The sequence below is a fragment of the Columba livia genome, chromosome 9 (genome assembly GCF_036013475.1).
Source record: "Columba livia isolate bColLiv1 breed racing homer chromosome 9, bColLiv1.pat.W.v2, whole genome shotgun sequence".
Lineage (NCBI taxonomy): Eukaryota > Metazoa > Chordata > Aves > Columbiformes > Columbidae > Columba > Columba livia.
Window position 1 is genome coordinate 15,119,803 of NC_088610.1, and position 21,015 is coordinate 15,140,817.

Genomic DNA, 21,015 nt, shown 5'->3' on the forward strand with positions numbered 1-21,015 from the left:
AAGCTGCAAAACACCAACCAAATAACTTAAATCTGATAGTGCTGAAGGTCTTTCTGAAGCTTTGGGTTAAAAAAATGCAATGGCAAACACAAAGACAGGAATATCTTAATTCTAAACAGACAACCACATTGTAAACAATGGAGGTAGTAAGTACTTTATGAATTACAGCTGTCTGGTATCTGCAAGTATGGATCATGAGCAGACTAAATTTAGAAATGTTATCTGCGTTTATTCATTTCATTATCTTTATAAAAGCTGTGGATTCCCATATGTATCATTTTATTGTGCTTTAACTCACATACACTTTAGTAAGTGAAAAGGATTTTGGGGGTTGGTAGTGAGGGAAGAGGCCACAGTTGTGGTTTTAAATAATTTATTTTTCAGTTAAATCCAGGCTATTTTAATGATTTATTAAACATTCTGCAGCTGTTGTATTAAACAGACTCCAGGAGAAATTAATGATTAAGTGATAATAGCTGGAGATCCTATCACTGTTGCTCAGCTAAACTGATTTTCTTAGAAGAATAGCTAAATAAAAAAAAACAAAAAGGCTACGTGGCGATTTGTGAAGTTTCATTGTTAAACACATTATGCACTGTTAGATAGCTGTTAAATCGTAATTTTAAAAGAAAAGGATTTTTTCCCTAATTTTTGAAAACTCTGAACAAATATTTTTGTTTTTATTAAAACCTTCTACAAGAGACTGCCCTCGTCTTCAAGGTAATTTTTATTTTTGATCATTGAAATTCTTATTTTTTTTAATTTTTTTAAAAAACAGAAAGTGCTAAGCCTCTCTGATACATATTGCACTGAAATCAGTATTTGTTAGTGTGGAATTTCCATTTTCTCTTCTTTGTCTTACCCTTAGTGCAACCCTCTGCACCTACAGTGAACCCAGCTTTCTAAGATGTCTTAAAGTTATTTCCTTCTCCAATAAACTTCACTTTACAGAAGGTACTTCATAAATTTCTCTCTGTGTGAAACTCTAACACTGGGCAAAAAACAGGGCTGGTGCAAGTCCACAAGGGACCACTGTGGGCAGCTGCATTTTGGCAGCAGCAAAGTCTGACATGTCATTGACATGGCACTGCCAGCCCGGCAGGGAGCCCAGCAGAGCAAGGTGACACCAGTTCCAACTGCTCACTCAAGGCTTCTCCTAGAAGTTGCTCTCCCTGTCACTGGGACAGTGCCTCAGGCATACCAGTTTGCATGTTGGACATTCAGGTTACCTCGCTACACTTCAGCTTTGCCCATGGTCATTCCCTTCTGCTTCCCTTTGCACACAGGCTGAAGAGAGGGGACAGCAAGTCAAGGCTGTGGGGTCCCCCCTCCAACGCTTCTGCCCCACTTTCCACAGGTGCCGCTCTCTCTTCCCGCAAGCCACATTCACCAGGTGGTTAACACTGGCCTCAGGGGTGCAATCATCCAAGAACTGTGTGTTGTACCCAGAGACCTAGAACTGTGATGTTATTTTCTAACTCTTTCCACAATGACACTACAAGTGTAAGCCAGTCAGCCTTAAGATGTCTATTGCATCATTTGTAGTCTAGTAAGAGTGATGTGATGTCATCACATATTTTTCCCAGAGATCTCATTGAAGAAGCACCCCATCTCTAAGCAAGTTTGCTCTTCTACAGCTGCACCAGGAATCTAAACTAACCTTGGGAAGTTACACCTCTTAGAAACAAGAAGAGCCCAAAAACTCTCTGATTCAGGCTAAAAAAACAAAACCTTCATTTACCAGGTTGAACATCAGGTCAGAGGTTGCCCCTGAATAATTACTGTCATAAGAAATTCTTAACTCTCTATTAAAAAGAAATATTGCAGAAGAGATTAGAAGCTGCAGGAGAATAGTACTCAGAGAGAAAGAAGGATTTAAAACAAAAACAAACAAAAAATCACAACAAAACCAACCAACCAAAAAAACCCTCACACACACCAAAAATAAAACCAAAACCCACCAACTTGTCCATGGCAAGGGCTCTCTTATCTGCACAGGTTAGATTACAATTACCTTGGCCAGGTAAACAGTTAAAGAGCTGAGGCAGTATGTGCAGGAAATAGATCTCTCTAGAGATCCCTCAGTGCAAGTCTTGCACTGGAAGAGTCTAAAAAGTCTCAATTAGATTTCAGACAAAAAGAGCTGTGACTCAGGGCTGTTAAAAAGGATAAACAATAACAGTAGAAATATTTATTAGAGTTGCTGGAAAGGGACCCTACAGAATCCATTTAGAAATTGCATCATGCTGTCCACTGTGAAATTTTGCAAAAGTCTGAATTTGCAACTCTTGAAACAGATGTTCTATGCATATGAACCAGATTTCTTGGTGTTTTAATAGCTAATCTATTTTTTCTTTTCATAATGAGGCTAGAGATGAAATCCAGACAAAACCTATTTGTTTTATTATCATCTAACTTCCATCCCAAGCAAAGTCGAAGTGTACACTTCGGAACATCTTTCATCCATTGAATCAGACTATTCAATGCCCAAAATCCTTACCTGCCTTAGCATACCTGTGTGTCCCAGCTACACCCATGGGGATGATGCTGAGTTATATCTCTGTCATTAACTGCATAATAGTATTTCACTATTAAAAAACCTGATGTACACATTCTTCAACAGTGGTGAAAGACAGTACTGAAGAGGAACACTAAGGATCACCTTAAGAGCTGTAGCTCCCATGTAAGAGGAGTCCACCTCAGTCACTTTTAAGGAGGGCAGAAAATTTTACAGATCTCCCAACATTTTATTCAGCATAAGCCAGACTGAAAACAGCTGAGGACCTGATACTTTCTGTATACTGCTCAAGTCTGTAGCCCTGAGTTTTATTTTATTTACTTCAGCTTTCCTTAGAGTAACTTCTCTGTAATCAAATTATCTAAACTTTTGTTAGTAAGATCAGAATAAGGTCTTATTAAATGCTATTATCAAATAATAAAAGGTATAACAGTCTGAAGAGAAGGAATCTGGTCTGTGTAGAGTTTTAAAGTAACATTCTGTAAGACTTAGTGTTTCGAATGTACTCACATAATGGATTGATTTTAACAATAAACACTATCCTACAAATACATTTTGCACAGAATTCACTTTAATTATCAAGTGTGTGACTTAATAGAAGTATTACATAATTTAAGAGTAATCCAAACTGTAAAATAATTCTTAATACTTATGTAATAATCTGTTAATGTTCATATTGCATAATATGTTACATGCAGCTTTAACACCATGAAATTTTCTTTGCCCTATACACCAGAACTTTAGTTATCGCATGCAACATTATTTTCTCTGGCCTTTACTGAAGTCAAACATGACCTGTTCTTATAACTGGCTGGTCAAACGTATTCTTCTGTAGTAATTTGTTTTGGAGACAGAAGGGTTGAAAATCAATTCATAGTTAGCTGTGGAGTTGCAAGGAGGAAGCAATTCAAACTCACTTAACTCACTTGACTGGATTGCACTATTTATTTATTTTAAGAAAAGTAAAGTGGTCTCCTAGAGTAAGTATTCTTTTATGTAGAAGTGGTCTTAAGGTAGAGACAAATATTTTAGGTCCTTTCCCCAAAGATATATATATGCATGACACAGTACAGACAGCTCCTTGGAACAAAAGCAGGATTACAGCTGTAAATACCCTCCTTCACTACCTTTAAGCTGCTCATCACATCAAGCAATAGAGTTTTGTCATACTTTAGATATCAATTTTTTGTAGATTAGTTTTATCTTCTTTACATATACTACTTAAAGCACTGAATAAAATCTGACTATTTTCAAGGTTAAACAAAGTCATTTGTATTCAGGGTCTCTCTGTAAATATTATATTCAAACAGGGACACCTGCATTATATCAAGAGTACTAACTTTGACTATGTCAGATTTATAAATCTTATCTCCCCTGCTCTTTAAAGAATTGTAGAGAGATATCTTTGCTTATAGTATAATAGCTCAGTGACAAAGCTTTTTTAAAAGTGTATGTCCTTTATTCCCCCCCTTTTCTACAGTTAAAACTGTAAACGATTATTAATCTAACATTATTAATGTCTGTTTGATATTTCCCAACTAGGTTGTATCTGTCTGCTTAGAACAAGTTCAGAATTCTGGGAAAAAAAAAAAAAATCCTGCAAAACATACCAGTAATTGTGTTCTACAAAGGTCACATTGCAGCTGCAGGCTGTTCCTGTGAATAAGATTATTACAGCTGTATATATGATTAATTTGCCATTTTACAGGGTGTTTTTTTTTTTGAGCTGAAATAGTATAAACACCACTCAACTTTGAGAAAATAGGGTTGTTATCATTTCATTGAACTATAGACAAATTTTAGCAAAAATACAACTGACATAAGGATTATCAAAATTATTGCTAATAAACTTCTATGATCAGACATTATTCCCATAGCTTCCCATCAAAGGAAGGACACCATGATGATAAGTCAAATTAACCAACTCATATGACATGTATGTAAGGAGCAATTGTCTCATGAACTTCACTATAGGATCATTTATTTTGGCAGTATGTAAACAACAACAAAAAAACCCAAGTATTTTGTATTTTTCTTTAGAGTAGCATATTGCTGCACAAAGTTGAGGCACCACGCCATCACTCTGTTAACAACCCTGTGACCTATGCCTCGCTTATTTGCATTTCTCCAGGCAATATTGAGAAGCTTAGTCTGGTACAAGCCTAGAAGTACCAAATTGTGATGTGAGACAAGGAAGCACACAGACAACTCAACTAACAGATTTACCATTTTCAGGTAGGACCACCACAGGTTTAGCTCGGAGAAGTGGTAGGAGGGTGGAATGGATGAAGGGACAGAACTCTGTAGGTATGACTTCAAGGGAAGCCCACTATTGTCATCTTCCAGTCCAGGACAGTACACTCAATGGGTGGCACCAAACTCCAGATCAGTTCACAAGTCTATGGATGAAATTAAGATCTCAGCTTTCCAGAAGGAGGGTGGGGACATAAAATTCTCAAGTCCAATACACTTTTCTGAACTCCAAAATATAAACATCTCTGGAAGCCACATAACATACAACAGACCTCCCCATACCTTCAAATAACGCCTTGGAACACCCAATGTGTTGGTGGTGTTCCCTGCATAGCACCCCGATCAGGGAGCTGCTGTACCCCATGAATGCTTCGCGCTCTGCTTCATACTTGCATTATCATCACCTCTTGAACAAAACCCTTCCAGGTGAACTGTAAGGCCAAAACCCTTCACATAGCAGATCTACACTCCCCATATGTTACTGCTCTCCATTTTTATGCAAAACAATGAGACATTATTGGCATAATCTTCAATGCAGTCAATATAACTACCAGCTGGAACTGGAACTAACTCTGCTTAGAAGACTTTTGATTCAGAAAACTCATAATTGCCATCTCACAAACTAGCATGGATCCAGTTCATAACCAGTCAGAGTTTCTTTTTACATTAGACTGACTGAATTTTAAGCTATCTTTTGTTTACGGCCTACCACTCTCTCTAGATTTTGTATAGCAATTAGCAGAATTTGCTGTACAATTAATTAGGCATTTTTAATTCCAGGTCCTTTTTGCTATTCATATCTTTCAGAAGATCATAATTGAAATCTCAAACATCAAAGATAAAGCGGCTCTACATGTTGAAATTCTTACAGTTGAAAGAAAATTAGACACATCCATAACATTAGGTTTTGCTTAATTGCTAAACATTCTTTTTTGTCCATGGCAGTAAAGCTCATCTAGATGCAAATGTTCCTTCAGAGAACCAGAATGATTATTTTTATGACTGTTTTTGTAATTAATGCATCACTAGTTGTGGGTTTTTTCTTTTTCTTTTTTCCTCTCTTGCAGACTAAGAGCAAAAGCAGCACTCTAATCTTATTTGCTCATGAAAAAGGCAACATCTACAAAAAATGTCTTTGTGGGTTGTGGGGGTTTGTTTGTTGTTTTGGTTTGTTTTTTTTAAAACCTGCACTGCTGACTGACAAATATATCTTCATCTCGGTTCACATTTCAGTTTGTTACTGGCCTATCAAGCAATTCATTCTCCTCAGCCCATCCCTTTGCTTCTTGATATGTTACAGCTACAACATGTCAGATTTTGTCAAAACCTTGAAATGACAGTTTTGATATAAGGTCGTTGCTTGTAGGAAACAAGGGCTGAGCCATGCAGCTTTAAAATACATTGACAGTGTAGTTCTTATATTAGCTTCATAGAGATATGCTGAGTGACCTACTTTGCTTATTTAATGAGATTGTGAAGAGAATGCTTTGCATTCCTGACAAGGATTTTTTTTTTATTGCCAAGTATGAAAGGAAAAAATGACAATTCAGAATGTTAAGGTTTATTTTAATTAGAGCAACACATCTTGCATTACCATAAAACAGACTATAGTTGGCATGGTTGGGTGCTGTAAAGTAGGCAGCATATCTAAAGACTCAAATAAGGCAATTAAGTATTTGGGAAGCAAGACAAAAGTGAAGTGTGAGTCTGTGGGGTCTTCTACCTTCAAGAACTTATAATATTCAAGCCATACAGTCTCTAAACATTTTAGTCTCAAAATACACACAGCAAGGACTATGAAAATAATTAATTGTTCCATTTTTTTTTCCTATCAATACACTGAAATGCTTCAATTAGTACAGGAAAAAAAAACAACAAAACAGGCAGTAACATTAAAAAAAAAAAAAAAAGAAGATAGTATGCATACTGTTAGGTTCTTTGTCCTTTTCAATTAATGATATTACAAGTATGAGAGATTTACTTGGTTCTTAAGTACAACTTAACTAAACTTCATAGGATAAGGTCAAAAGCTACCGAGAGAAAAATAAGTTATAGACTTATATAGACTTATTGCTGCTCTTCCCACAGCCAGAGTGACCACAGAACCCTTTTGTATCTGTTCACATGCAAAAGAGATCAGATTTGTCTAAGTCACCACAGAGGTGACGCACTGTGGAAAACACTACTTCTTCCCAGCTGGAGACTAACTATAGATGGTTTCATAAACCCTTCTAGGTCTGTATGAGTATATTTGTCTTCAGTCTTCAGTCACAGCTTCAGAAGTTACCCAATTGCCATCAACTCTTAATAACATCTAGGTTTCTGAGGACTGAGTTTGCACAAAAAACCTGCAGAGCACAGCTGCAGGAACACTGTACCCAGCACTGGGGTCACACTGATGTCTGCAAGCATTCCCAATCACTTCACCAGCCTGCAAAACCACACAGAATGCACCAGCTGATTCACATTTTCAACCGAGTTCCCCACACATAAAACACATTCATGACTGAGTTGCAAAATATGCCAACAGACCATAAAAAAAAAAGGCACACTGAGTACCCCACAATACCTCCAATCAATATCTGGGTTTTGGTGGTGTTCTGTTTGTTTTAATAGAATTATCTTCTCCATTACAGTTTCTACTCATCACTCAAAGCAGACAAGATCAAAATTCTAAGATGAATTGTAAACAGAAGTTTTGTTGCTATATCAGACCTTTATTATTATTAAAATGTAAAGCACTTGTCATCAGTGACTTTTTGCTTCAGGTTTTACCAGAACATGCATTTATTGGAAAGAAAAAATGCTGATTGTTAGTTGCTTGACAGGCCCTGTCATAATTCTGACATTTTTTGCAAATACAGCGAGAAGTGTAAATTATCTAGGTGCAGCCACATGTAAAATAGTAATAAGCCCTTTGGTAATATCTGTTCAAGATATTTCCGAGCAGCATTCTGCATTGGCACAACATTGCGCCTATGAACCTCTATGCACTGGTCCAAAACACTGAGTCAGGCAGATGTGATTCACATGACACTCTTTTCCTCACAACTCTCCAGCTGTGCTCAAATAACAGGGCCATGGCAGGACTTCTCATGCAGCCCCCCGTCCTGTTGCAATCATTCAGGAAAGGGAGGGTGTCCCCAGGAGGAGCAAGTTCAGGTACTCCATGATGAAAAGTTCAAATTATCTCAGAGCCACTAAGGCATCCAACTTCGTGGGTTGTTTCACAAGAACCATTAAAATTAAATTGATGTGACACAAAGGAGATTCAGGCACATTAACATTTAGTCAAATTATGTCTTCAGCAAAAGTAAAACAAGGGAACATATTGCTTTTCATAGGGGTTAAAAAAAAAAAAAAAAATCAATTGGCACTTAAAATACAGTGTATATTATCTATATTTGCCTGGACTCTGGCCCAGACAATGTTTTACCATTTCTAAATTTGCAAATTAAATAAAGATTTGTGACAACGAAAAGTTGCCTTTGGAATGAAAGCTGTAATTAACTTTAAGTATTAACATATGCAGAGAGGAAGAACAACTAATAGACCAGCTTCAATAATCACAACACTGTCATCTGTTTAACATGTAGAAATTAATTCCTCGCATATGAATCTAGAAATTAGAAAATTCTCCAACAGAAATTAGGACTTTATGTATTAGAACACATTCTGTCATTTTCATAAAATTTTGTATTAAGAGAGCTGGAATAATGAGTCCAATGCCCAAATATTTCACATTACCTTTCATACAGACCAGAGGTTTACAAAATATGAAATACAGCCATAGATTCCTATTATTTGTATATTTTAATGTTCTACATGGTGCCAAAACAGCTGAAACCACACAGTTTTTCAGTGAAAACTCCATACTACAGTTATCAGACTTGGTTAATTGAACTTTTCTGTATAACCTAATCTTTTCACACTGAAGATTTTTGAAGACATACTGAGATACTTTACACAATTGTAATGAACGTGCTCTGCAAAGACCACAGACCATGCACCTCAAGAACTGAGAGCAGGGTCCCGGTTCAGGTGTGATTTGTGACAGCATTCCCTAAAACTACTGCAAACACCCTGGGAGGCAGCAGTAAATACAAACCACGCAATCCCCACCTTAACTGTAACAGACCCAACACTCTTTAAAATTTGCAAAGGTCCATAGCATCAGAAAGACTGAATTACAGTTTTAAACTTATTTTACAAACTAAATAATAAACCATTTGGGCACTTTGGAGCATTCTGGCACTCCAAGATCTTAAGTTGATGTATCACTGTGTATCAGCATAAAATTAGTATTGTTCAAGCACAGTACCAATTGATATTACCAGGAACTGGCAATCCTTCACTGTTATAAATAAAAATATTTTTAAAAGCCCACTATAGTTCTCCATGTAAGTTGCACAATATACACAGTTAAACTGCCATGCCAGCTATTTAGGCAATGCAAAAATCTAGTTAAAATATAAATTTCTTTAATGATATGAAATATTAATTACTTCCAGAACTAGAATATGAAAAAAATAATGATTTTAACACAAATGTAAACCAGCCTCTGATCATTATTTCAGATGTGTTTGGTTTTCCCCTTTATGGTGCCACCTCAGCTAACTTTTCTGGAACAGATGGTACAAATTGGTCTTTTCTCATGAGTTCCTCCCACTAACTTTTTGTCATTGTCTGGTAGCAATCATATGAAAAAATCTGAATAAAGCCTTTACTGACAGAGAAGGTTGATTTTTTGAGAGACTATGACCACTGATCAGACCAAACACCACCTCAAACAAATCGCCTGTAGCTTAAATCTGTTATTTTTGCATTTATAAGCAAGAAAATGACTGTAATTCACACAGTAAGCTGTACAGTATGTTGACATTTCATTGATGTAATTTTCAGTTTTCCCCATCTGACAGAATACTGTATTTTAAAATTTCTCAAAGAGTAACATGCCTACATTGAAAATAAAACATTTCACTAAAGCAAGTTCATTATTTTAATGATATCTTGAAGACACCTCAGGCAGAGCTCCAGTGGAACCCGCCTGGCAGAACGGTTTCGAAGCGCAACAGTGGCTCTGGCAGCTCCAGCAGAGCCCGGGCTGGCCCAGCCCTCTGCTCTCCAGTGCTCCAGCAGCAACACGATGAGCAGTGCAGGACTTGGATTCCCTTTTAGTGGCAAATTCTTCATGTCCTGTGTTCTGTTGTAGACCAAAGACTCTCCGGCTTCAACTCTGTGCCAGCCTGAAGACACTGGCACCTAAGCTCCACCACTTCTTGTCCTGGTGCGTGTCAGGGACACCTTGCCATGCCAACATTATTTCAAAGTGCTCAGTTCTCATTGCAGACAAGAAAGAAACGAGATTTTGACACATTGAAATTCTCTATGAAGTGGAATTAGGTTTCTCCACCCATCTCTAACAGAATGGCACACAACTTCTATCTTTATGAAAGTAAATAGAAACAGTGAATTCTTATCTGGAGTCTTTAGCAGGATTCAAGGCTCTAGAGTCATAGCACCTTATTTGGGCTTTGTAAACCATGATTAATACCAGGCATAGAGATAAGACAAAAAGGAATGACATTTTCACAGATTTCTTGTGTTCCAGTAAACTGCCAGAAGCCAGAGAGAGCAACAGCCCAACCCAACGATAACCAGATCCTTTCTCCCCATCTGCTCAAGTTTGTTCCCTTTAAGCTCCCTGGATCTCACAGATGAAGCCAATGCAGGACACCAGCACTGTCAGACCCACAAGGCTTACATAAATCTTGCCTACACATACTAGCAGGGTACAGACTACACAAGCATCGCACATAAAAAAAAATATGTACTCAGTGCCATCAATTAACAAGTTTAAATGTAATTACACTCAGTATAATAAATGCATTTGAGTCTGGAAAGATGCAGCTTTCCTATTTTAAGTAGAAACAAAAAAGATATCGCAACACAAAACCACATCTTGAATTATAGGCATTAGCAGCAATACCAATTAGCTGAAAATGAAAATTAATTGAATCCAGCATTGTTCCAATCCATTTATCTAACTTGATCAAGGTATCATTAACTAATTAAGTAGCAATACTATAATGTAGAGTTTATTATACCACAAGGTCATACGAAGGCCGCACTATCAGTCTCTTTGCAACAGCAAACACGGTTAAGGCAGGCTATCTTTAGAAGGGTTTAAATAAGTCACGTAAGTGCACGTTTACCAAATGTTTTTGCAATCGACCAGTCAGATGAAAATAACGTCAATCCTTATTTAGAGGTATGAAACTGCGTAATATTGCTATTATGCCCTCTAACGAGCTTTTCTCATAAAAGAGTTCTTTTCAATGCAGTACACCAGTGAATCCTGGTACACTTCAAACACGGCTTGAGGAGGAGGAAGGCTACAGACTTACCTGTAAGCTAAAAGCAATTCGGAGCCATGAGCTGCCAGAAGTTAATTCAAAATTTTTCTACAGATCTCTAGGCCAGCAAAGGTGGGGGAGGCTGGGATATTTATTACTAGTATTTACATTTCAGCCAAGATAGCTGTGAAGAGTTACCTCTTTTTTATGCAATTACTAGCCGAATGAAAGATTGCCTGAAACTAAAGGAAACTCAAATGAATATTACCAAATATTACACTAGGCTTTTTGCAAAGCAAGCTGATACACGGAAATTTGCAGTTGTGCAAACAACACTGATCACACTGATTTACATTAAGAACAGAACCTGGAAACACTCTCCTCAACTTCTCAGCTGTGATTTAGCCAGCAAGGAACCTGCAGCTTTACCCCACTAGGAATCCATTACCCTCTCTCCCTCAGCCCACCAGATAGCAGTTGGAATTAACTCAAGATCAAGAAAGATTTCAAAAGTGCCACGAACTACTGAGAACTAACACACCACTAATGCGTTAAATAAACCACAAAAGCTACTAAGTGATATTCAGATGCAACTGGCTTAAAGATCTAAGTTCCATTATGAACACACAGTCAAAACAATATCATTTCCCTGACCTTCTTTTTTTAAAAAAAAAATCCACAACACTGGAGTACATGAGAAAGCCTGACTATTTTGTAAAAGGTGACTGATGTCATACCCCTATTTCTCAACACCAATTTGGCTTCTCCTCTTAGCACATTTGTGGAGTTTGTTTGTTTGTGGTTTTTGTGTTTTGTTTGGGTTTTTGGGGGGTTGTTTTTTGTTATTGTTTGGGTGGGTTTTTTGGTTTTTGTTTGTTTTTTATTTTGGGGTTTTTTTGGGGGATGTTATTGTTTTTTGAGGTTTGGGGGTTTGTTTCAGTTTTGGTTTTTTTGGAGGTTGGGGTGGTTGAATTTGTTTTCATTTTTTTGATCTTTGTTTGGTTTTTTGTTGGTTTTGTTTGGGTTTGTTTGTTTTAAATGTTAAATGCTATGTTGAAAAGTAAAGGCTCAGTGAATGACACACTTCCAGCAAAACATACATTGTAAAAGCAATTCCAGGAAATATAAGCTTAAGGAATGAAAGTAGCATAGGCCTATGACAGGTAAATTGCATGACTGTAGGGTATAGTTCAATTCTACAAGAAGAAAAATCCTGTTATACAGCCCATAAATTCATTTCATTCCCCATCACCTCAAAGTATTGTATCAGATGTTAGAGACAATTGTAATTGCAAAAGAGTAAAACCACATCTATCTTGTCATTTATTTCGTTCTGTTGTAGGGAGAATACAATCACAAATCCCTATTGGAACACTATCACATAAAGCCCCGCTATACTCTGAATAGCATCTTGGGAGAGCTGGGATTACTATCCCCTTTCTGATGCCAAGATAGTTTTATTTCACAGTTTTTTTCAGGGTACAACTTGAGAAAAAAAATCTTCTCCATTGTTTATAGGAGTAGCGAACAATAGCTCATGTATTTGTGATTCATGTCTCTTGTTTCATGCCATTCTGTATTTTAACCTGTGGGAGCTTTAAAGCTAAAGAGACTATGACAGAATACAGACCATGTTTGTTGAGGAGTGTGATCATCTGTAGGACAGGGCAGGAGGACCAGACGTCCCTCCTCCTGCTCTGCATTCCAGAGCTACATTGTCAGGATTTACCAGATCCAAATGCCTAGAAAAATACAAGCTCAAGAGGATAAAAAAAGGATGCTGGAGACTCAGTCAAATCTATACTCAACTCAACGAAAAATGGATTTAATTTGTTTACTTCCCCCAGCCTTGTAGTTAGCTTTTTGTGGTTACAGAATGAGAGGAATAAGGAATTATGAAGCATTTCTTAAGAGACAGGGGAAAAAAAAAAAAGTAGTAGAGAATCCAGTCCCAAGTATGAAATTTAACTGAATCATAGACAGAAGCCAGCCGCTGCAACCACTAAATGAAAAGCTATATAAATGGTATGTCAGATAAGAGAGACCATAGTGGAGCTACAGTAACTACTTTTTTATATAAAGTAGTAGATACAGAATGAAAACAGGAATTGCCTCATTTTAGAGGCAGATCTAAATGCAGATAATTAACGTCAACAGTGAAACCTGGAGATAATAAATAAATGTCCTCATCTAGGAGGAGCATCAAGTACCCAGTAGACATTTCTTTCCTTAAAGACAAGTAGTCAATATTGCAAATTTCATTGCAATCACTAAGCAAAGAAGTAGAGAAAGCCAGAAACTGTGGAGGATGATTTAATATTAAAATCTAAACACTTTTTTTTTCCCCTATTATCAGTAATTACAGCCCTGACAGCAGGTAGTTGGCTTTCCTGCTCTTAATACGAAATATTTGCAGCCCAGCAAAATTAGTATTCTGTCTTTGAGTCATGACAAACACAGAGTAAAATAAATGATCCAGATTTTCTCAGAATAATGAAATAAAAAAAAAAAGCTAACTTTGTACAACTTGAAACAATGATCTATTTCACCTCTATGACTCTGCTATTTATGTTAGCATCCTTCCTTGAATACAAATCAAGATCATCACTCAGATTTTAATCAGGAAATTAATTATCAAGAAATGAGAAAGTGAATGAAAAAAGAAAAAAACATCATATTGTGCATTAGACTTTTTAAACCTGACAATTGCATTTTACGATTTCATTTCCATGGTAATACAAAATATCCACTTAGCCAATTGAATCATTTGGCAGAAACAGAATTAATTCCTTAACAAAATCACTCTAGTGCAGTGATGTACAAGATGTTTAACAAAGGTGCTTTACTTTTTATCTTCAGGCAAGTTTTTGGTTTGGTTGGTTTAATCTAAATGAAAACTTGATTAGGATTTACTTTGGAATACAAAGGCAAGAGACTGATTGCCCCATTCATATTGATCAGTTTGAAAACTGGAAAGATTACATTTTCAAAGTTCATACCAGAAAAACTGGTAGCTCGTTTAGAATGTTGTTTTAGAATATGTATAAATGTTCATGCTGATTTAAATGACCATGTGCTTAGTCCCCAAAAAGGTATTTTCACCATCTTTTGCTCATGTGGAGCACATTTTGGGGGCTAGAGGGGGTTTTGGTTTGTTTGTTGTTGGTTTTTGTTTGTTTGTTTGCTTGGTGTTTTTAAATGACCTGCTCAAACTTAATGACTTAGTTCTAGTTTTTTCTTACGCTCACTTTGCATCCCTTCGGTCAACACACTTTTTCTTTTTCTAACTGTTTTTAGATTTTCATAGGGAAGTTCAATGAATAACAAATTACATGGAACATATTTCCTCCCATCTTTCATGGTCTATGAGATCATCCTCTTCCCAAGGAGACAGACAAGTGATATCGCTATTGTGTTCCATGATCTAGTTTTTTTAATACATGATTTTGGTCATGGCTCATTACCATCATTACATTTATTGCCCTAACTGGGAACAGAATTTAGTCTTTAATTTACATTTTGACTTCTTGAGAATAAATTAAATTAGCCTTCCATTCAAAAGGTCAGTTCATGGCTTGTGGCCCTCAGGATGCAAAAAGCTTAAGCAAGAGGCCAATGGAGTGTAGTCTTTGTGCTGTTTTCTTTGCATAAACACAATTTTCAGTCCATTTACAAGTGTCTAACCATGGGGTTGGATTTTGTTTGCAGAATAACTTATGGAAAGTTTTTCCTTACTATGAATACTTGTTCAACTGCATGCTTTAATCACAAAAATGTTTAAGAGTAGAACTAATATCACGTGGATTACACTCTCTGCCACAAGTTTAAATAGGATATTGTTTTAGTTAACCACATTTTGCCATTATTTATTTAGTCGTTAAACAAACAGCAATTAGAAATTTTAAACAGTAATACAATTTGACCTTCCTGGATTATCTGAAGCTAAAATCAAGTCAGCTTGATGTTCACTGAAGTGCTGATGCTCTTCACCACTGTGAAGAACCTGAAAACCCTACCTCATCATCTTGTTTGTGGTATAAAATGTACCATAATTTGCAAAAACCAGGAGAGCTTTTCCTCTTCTCCTAGACAAACATGACAGCATTTAGGCTCTAGCAAGTCCAAAACAACTCAATTAGTTTCCACAGGCTGCATTCATATGTGAGCTGGGAACACTGCCACCGATCGGTTACATTCAGCAAAACAGTTATCATGAAGCTTTTATTGTAATTAGTAAAGTTTCATAACACGAACCATTTAGTCATTTTTCTGGATAGACTGGCTCAATTTTAGTGAATGTTTCTGTTAGTCTATTCTTCTTGTTCATAAATAGAGAAATAAATAAATACCATACGTATTGTTTATAAATATGTAAAGGGTATGTGTCAGGAGGATGGAGCCAGGCTCTTCTCAGTCACAACCAATTATAGGACGAGGGGCAATGGGAACAAACTAGAACACAGGAGGTTCCGCTTAAATATGAGAAGAAACTTCTTCTCAGTAAGGGTGACTGACACTGACCCAGGCTGCCCAGGGAGGTTGTGGAGTCTCCTGCTCTGGAGACATTCCAACCTGCCTGGACACCTTCCTGTGTAACCTCATCTGGGTGTTCCTGCTCCAGCAGGGGGATTGGACTGGATGATCTCTCAAGGTACCTTCCAAGCACTAACATTCTGTCAATCTGTGGCACAGCTGAAAAGCAGATTTGTGATGATGCATCTTTATTGTCTCAAATGAACTACATGGATATGGTTTGTCTACTGTTGCCATTTCTTCAGTATTTCTATGTCCATTTTCCTCCAGAAAAGCAGGATTGTTACTTGAAATAAATTCATGTTGCTTGTTGTTTTACTGTTGAAAGCAATTTTCACAATGCAATAATAGTGTCAAACTGAAGTTTGATTATATTGTTTAAAAAAGGGACTAGTGACCTTATTTCAAGTCTGACCAAAATACTTGTCCCACAGAAGTACATAAACACGTAAAGTAGCCCCTTAAGGTAAATAAGCAGGAGTCATTCACTCAAAATATATATTTGATCTACCACTTTTTAATGAATTTCAACCAATTTTACAGCTTCCTGCTTACATTCAGGACTCAGATTAAGGTGATGCTAATAGCCCTCATACCAAACATAAAAAATACGGCTGCTACTAAATAGTTCCCTTTTTATAAACCTAAGAAAATAATTAGGTTTTCAGGGCAATTTCACCCTGAGAGAACATAAATTGTTAATTAGTCATCATCATCATCATCCTCTTACTTTTTCATAACTTTATTTCCCAGAACTGAGTTTCCCTCCCTCCAAATTAAAAGCCTACAAACAAAGATCGTGTGTGGCTGACTAAATTCAACTACCCAAATGATGCAGAGCAGCTAGGACCTGTGTTGGTTATTTTGTATTCTCTAGTTTTTCCAGAGAGCATCTCTAAATGTAAGTATGATTAAATACTAATTTCACAATTGCTCTGAACCACTGAGACCAACATTTTCTGGAATCTAAAACTACTCAAATACAATAATCACTTCCTATTTAAAATTACATTTTGAGATTACCATAAATTGCTACTTATCCCCATTATGCAAGTCTGGTTAATTTTACATTATTTATTTTTCTGTTTATTTCAATTGTGTTACGGTAAGTGCTAAAAATTCATTATGTGTGTGTTCTAAGTTTAATACTATTTTTAATTAATTAACCAAACTTGAAATTGAGTGAGAATATCCTATTGAGTTAGCTTAACACTGCCATCCATCAAAATTTCATGCTAATTGTCTCAATCTGTATTCCTCTTAACTGTGTTCATTGAGAACCACATTAGATAGCTCATTATTTCCACAGTCATACTGGCTGATTCTGATATTCAGGTGAATCACCCTGTTTACCCTTGCAAAATACCAGGGAGACATTAATCTTCTTCCAGAACTCCAAAACTCTACTGCCCAGGTGCTCCAGGGGAAAAACAAACAAACATCATTTAAAACCAAAACAAAAATGAACAAAAACAACAAAAAACACAAACAAAAATCCCATACCTAAAAAAACATGACCATCACCATAAACACTGAGTTCCAGAGTACTCCGTTCGTGACTCTCTAAATCCTTTGGACCCCTTTTACCTGCATCTGCTAATATGAAAAGAACTCAACTTCAGTGGCTACAATTAAGTATCATGAACCAGCAATTCACCTCATTTGATGAACTTTTTTGCTGCCACATGCTAAGAATATAAAATTACATGTCATGTGCATTCCCCTCTCCAAATTACAGATGTTTATCTTCTATAAGTTGTCTCATATACTGATACTGTTTTATCATGTTTGACAGCAAAATAGTAATTAGGATTTTATTTGTTCCCAATATACTTAGAACCCACATTTTACAGTCTAACTCTTCTCATCCTGGATTCTTCAGAGCACCATCTTGCTCATTTAATTCCTACAGAGAACTGATAGAGGAATGAGAAAGTGAACAAATCTACCCGAACAGTGAGATGTGCATTTACAATGAGGTTAAAAACATCAGGTATGTGATAGGTAGATGTGAGAGTGAATGAAGCAAAAATTATCAGTATGTCACCTAGAACAAGATAAATTGAGTACCATTTTTAGCTTGACAAGCCAGTAATCAGATCCATGCTATGACTACTAAGCACACAGGTCTTAAAAATATTGACAAGCCTTTCAGAGAAGTCTAAATAATGTTAAAGTGCTGGGGCAGGGACCAGGGAGTGTGCGTGTTTGTATGGCTTTTTGTTTGTTTGGATTTAAAAAAAAAAAAAATATTAAAAAAAAAAAGGAAAAAACCACCAGACTTGTTCTATTCATTTCTTACATATGCAAAGAAAACTACGATTTCTCAAAGAAAATTATTTCGAACTGACAGTCTGACTTTGTCATTTATATTTTGAAGTCAGCCTAGGTTTTCTGTCCATAACTTCCAAATGCGATGAAAAGCCTTGCATATTCCATGCTTTGCTCTTCGTAGCACAGCACACACCAGGGAAGAGCAGAGAAGAATCAGATATTACACTTGCCTTAAGGACAACTGTCCTCATCCTCCTCTACAGTCACGGGAGGCAGATGAGCACCTGCAGATTGGGCTTCAGTTATCAGAAGATCTGAATAGTCTCTGAAAGCACCTGCCATTCGCTGCTGATTTAGCAAATGCTCCTAATTTCGGTGCCACAGTTAGGTGCCAGTATTTTGGTGGTTACTGACATAACTCAGTCATTATCAGCCCTAGGCAAAAAGGCTCAGACAGCTCTGTTAATTGCTCTGATAGATTTGCAAGACAATATTTTTTAAATTGCACTAACATCTCCATCTCGACCAAAACTTCTTCTGAAACAAATTTTCAAGTTCCATCATATATAACATATAATGGCAGACATTAAACAGAAGTTCAACTTCTAGCAACAAAAACATGAAATATTGAAACCACCTCATTGTTTTCTAAATACAAGTCACAAGTGTACTTTTGTCCCAAGTCTTTTTATTTTAGAGAAATAAAAACCACGCAGCCAAAGTAACTCATTTTTCAATGCACAATCACAGATCAGTGAAGGATCTTTGGGCACAAGACTGTTTGTGTTAGATTAATTGTTCTGGGATGAGAATCCAGTCACTCCAAAGGCTGTGTATCTGTGCAGTCATATGTAAAATTCAGCTAAATCTGTGAAAATGGAAAACATCCAAAACTGGCATCAGAAAATCCTCTGCCATGATCTGCCTTCCAAGCAGGAACCAGATTTGGATGCATTTAGGAAGCAAATTGGACTCTGAAATAACTAAACCTATCCGTCCCTCTCCCAGTAGGTTGAAGACAGTATGTAGTGATTACACAAAGCCATGATTTATAAGTTTTTTTTCATGTCAGCATTTAAGAATAATAATGCTCCAATTTGACAACAACTACTCTTTCCTGGTGATTAGCCTCTAAGCACAGAATAATTCTCCTGCACCCGCTCCCCACCAGTTATCCAGCCCTCGCAGTCTGCTCTGCCCAGGCTGACATGGCACTTTGTGACTCAGTTGGAGAACAAAGACCAGCTGATGCCAATTCAGGTAGGATGAACATTCCAGTATATCTCCTGATTTATAGGCACAGCCTGTTGAGCTGAAAGGGGCCTATAGCTCAGCATATGCTCCATCCAGCCACATATTTTATAAATGTGAAACTATGAAGACTGCAGAAAAGGCAAAGGCAACACAGGAAAGAACAATTTGACTATCTCTCAATCTTCTCTTTCCCTACCACAACTTTAATGAGCTCCCTCACAACCTGCCCAGGCTCAGAGCAAGTTGGGCAGGGAGACAGGTACCTGGAAAAAGCACTGCATATAATGTATCCGGGAGAGCAAGGAATAAAAGAAATACTGCAAGGAGTTCTCTTCGTAATCAGCTTAGTTTGAGAAAGATGAGATTTCGCAAGTATCTGTCCTGTGATGAAAGTATGGGAGTTACGTGTTACAAAATTTTACAAGTCCATTCTATTCATGTATCACCTTCATCCTTTCTCCATCAGAGTATCTAACTGATCCTCACATGCATCATTTTGTCCTTCATTTTCTTTTAATTCTCAGAACCATTTTTATTTAAATGCAATGCAGTTTTCCATGGTAATGTTAAAAATGTTCCAATTTTGCAGCACTGATGAGTGAAACAGTATTTTCTTATATTTTTTCAAAAAGTTGTTCATTGAAAATTACTACCTCCGCCATTTTTGAGGCAATTCACACCCAGGACAGAAAGAGATGCTATTTATGAGGGCATGAAAGCAATGTTGTAAACACAAAGCTTACACAAACACAAAGAACACCACTTTATTTGACTTTTGACCAAATATTCGTTCTCTCACAAAATGCTTTACGGTACCTCACAGCAGATAGACTAAGGTCTCTATTCATTGCTGTCATTCCAAGTGGCTCTTGTACATAAAGCTGTCCAAAAACCTCTTAGTCTGATACAAAAGCTTCAAACCTGGTCTTAAAAATCAAACTTAAATCTTAAGAAAGCTTATTGCTGGACCCCTGCAGGTGTATAGAAAGACCACAGGGCACACAAATAAGCTCCTCTCATCAAGCTAGGAAAAACAGTCAGCCAGTGCTATTCTGTGGAAGCAACAGTGCTAGCCAAAAGAAGTGACCGGAGCAAGAACAGATGGTCCGTCAAGACCTCCACCAGGAGCACGGGCCAGAGCTGCTCCATGTGCTAGCACTGCCCCAAGCAGGTGAGGCCACTTCGTCCCAGAGGAGAGCAAGGTGTGGCCAAAGGAGATCATTGCTTTGCTCATGCACATGCCTAGTAAAAGTGAGCTTTCATGTAGTCTTCCAAACAGTGCTACTGCCTTCCAGTTGCTGAAATTACCACGTTACCTGCAGGGTCACTGCATTGCTTGGAATGGCACTGGAGTTCCCAGTCCCTGGGACAGCAACCCAGAGAAAGTTATGGCACATCAAAAGCAGAGAAAAAAAATAAAAACACATAAAGGGTCCTGCTTTTATTAGAAGCGAGATGTTTTAAGAAACATCAGTGACTTACTCTAAATACCTATGCTTTGAAATCATAATTGGTTAAGGAAGCAAAGCATCCTGTCAGAAAATTACCCTTCCCTGTGCTCCTTCTAGAGTTCTATAGTGGTCTTGCTGCCTTCACACATTATTGCAGGAGCATACAGCAGTGTACAGTATAAGCAATAACAAATTTCTCAACACGCAAGTACGTCCAATGTATCCAGCCCACAGTTTAAAAGAGACATGTAGTTTCATCTCTTCAGAGTTTAAGACACTTTCTAGCTGACTCATTTTTTTCAGGCCATAAAAACGCTACTGCCCCTAGTTCTGCAACAGTGATCATAAAACAAAGGAGAAAAGTAGAGTAAAATAG

The 21,015-nt window shown here is 37.1% G+C and overlaps 1 long non-coding RNA gene across 1 annotated transcript in view; it reads right to left on the reverse strand.

Annotated features, from left to right (window-relative positions):
* LOC110361153 (uncharacterized) overlaps positions 1-21,015 on the reverse strand; it is a 525,815-nt gene that overhangs the window by 308,290 nt on the left and 196,510 nt on the right. The window lies entirely within an intron of this gene.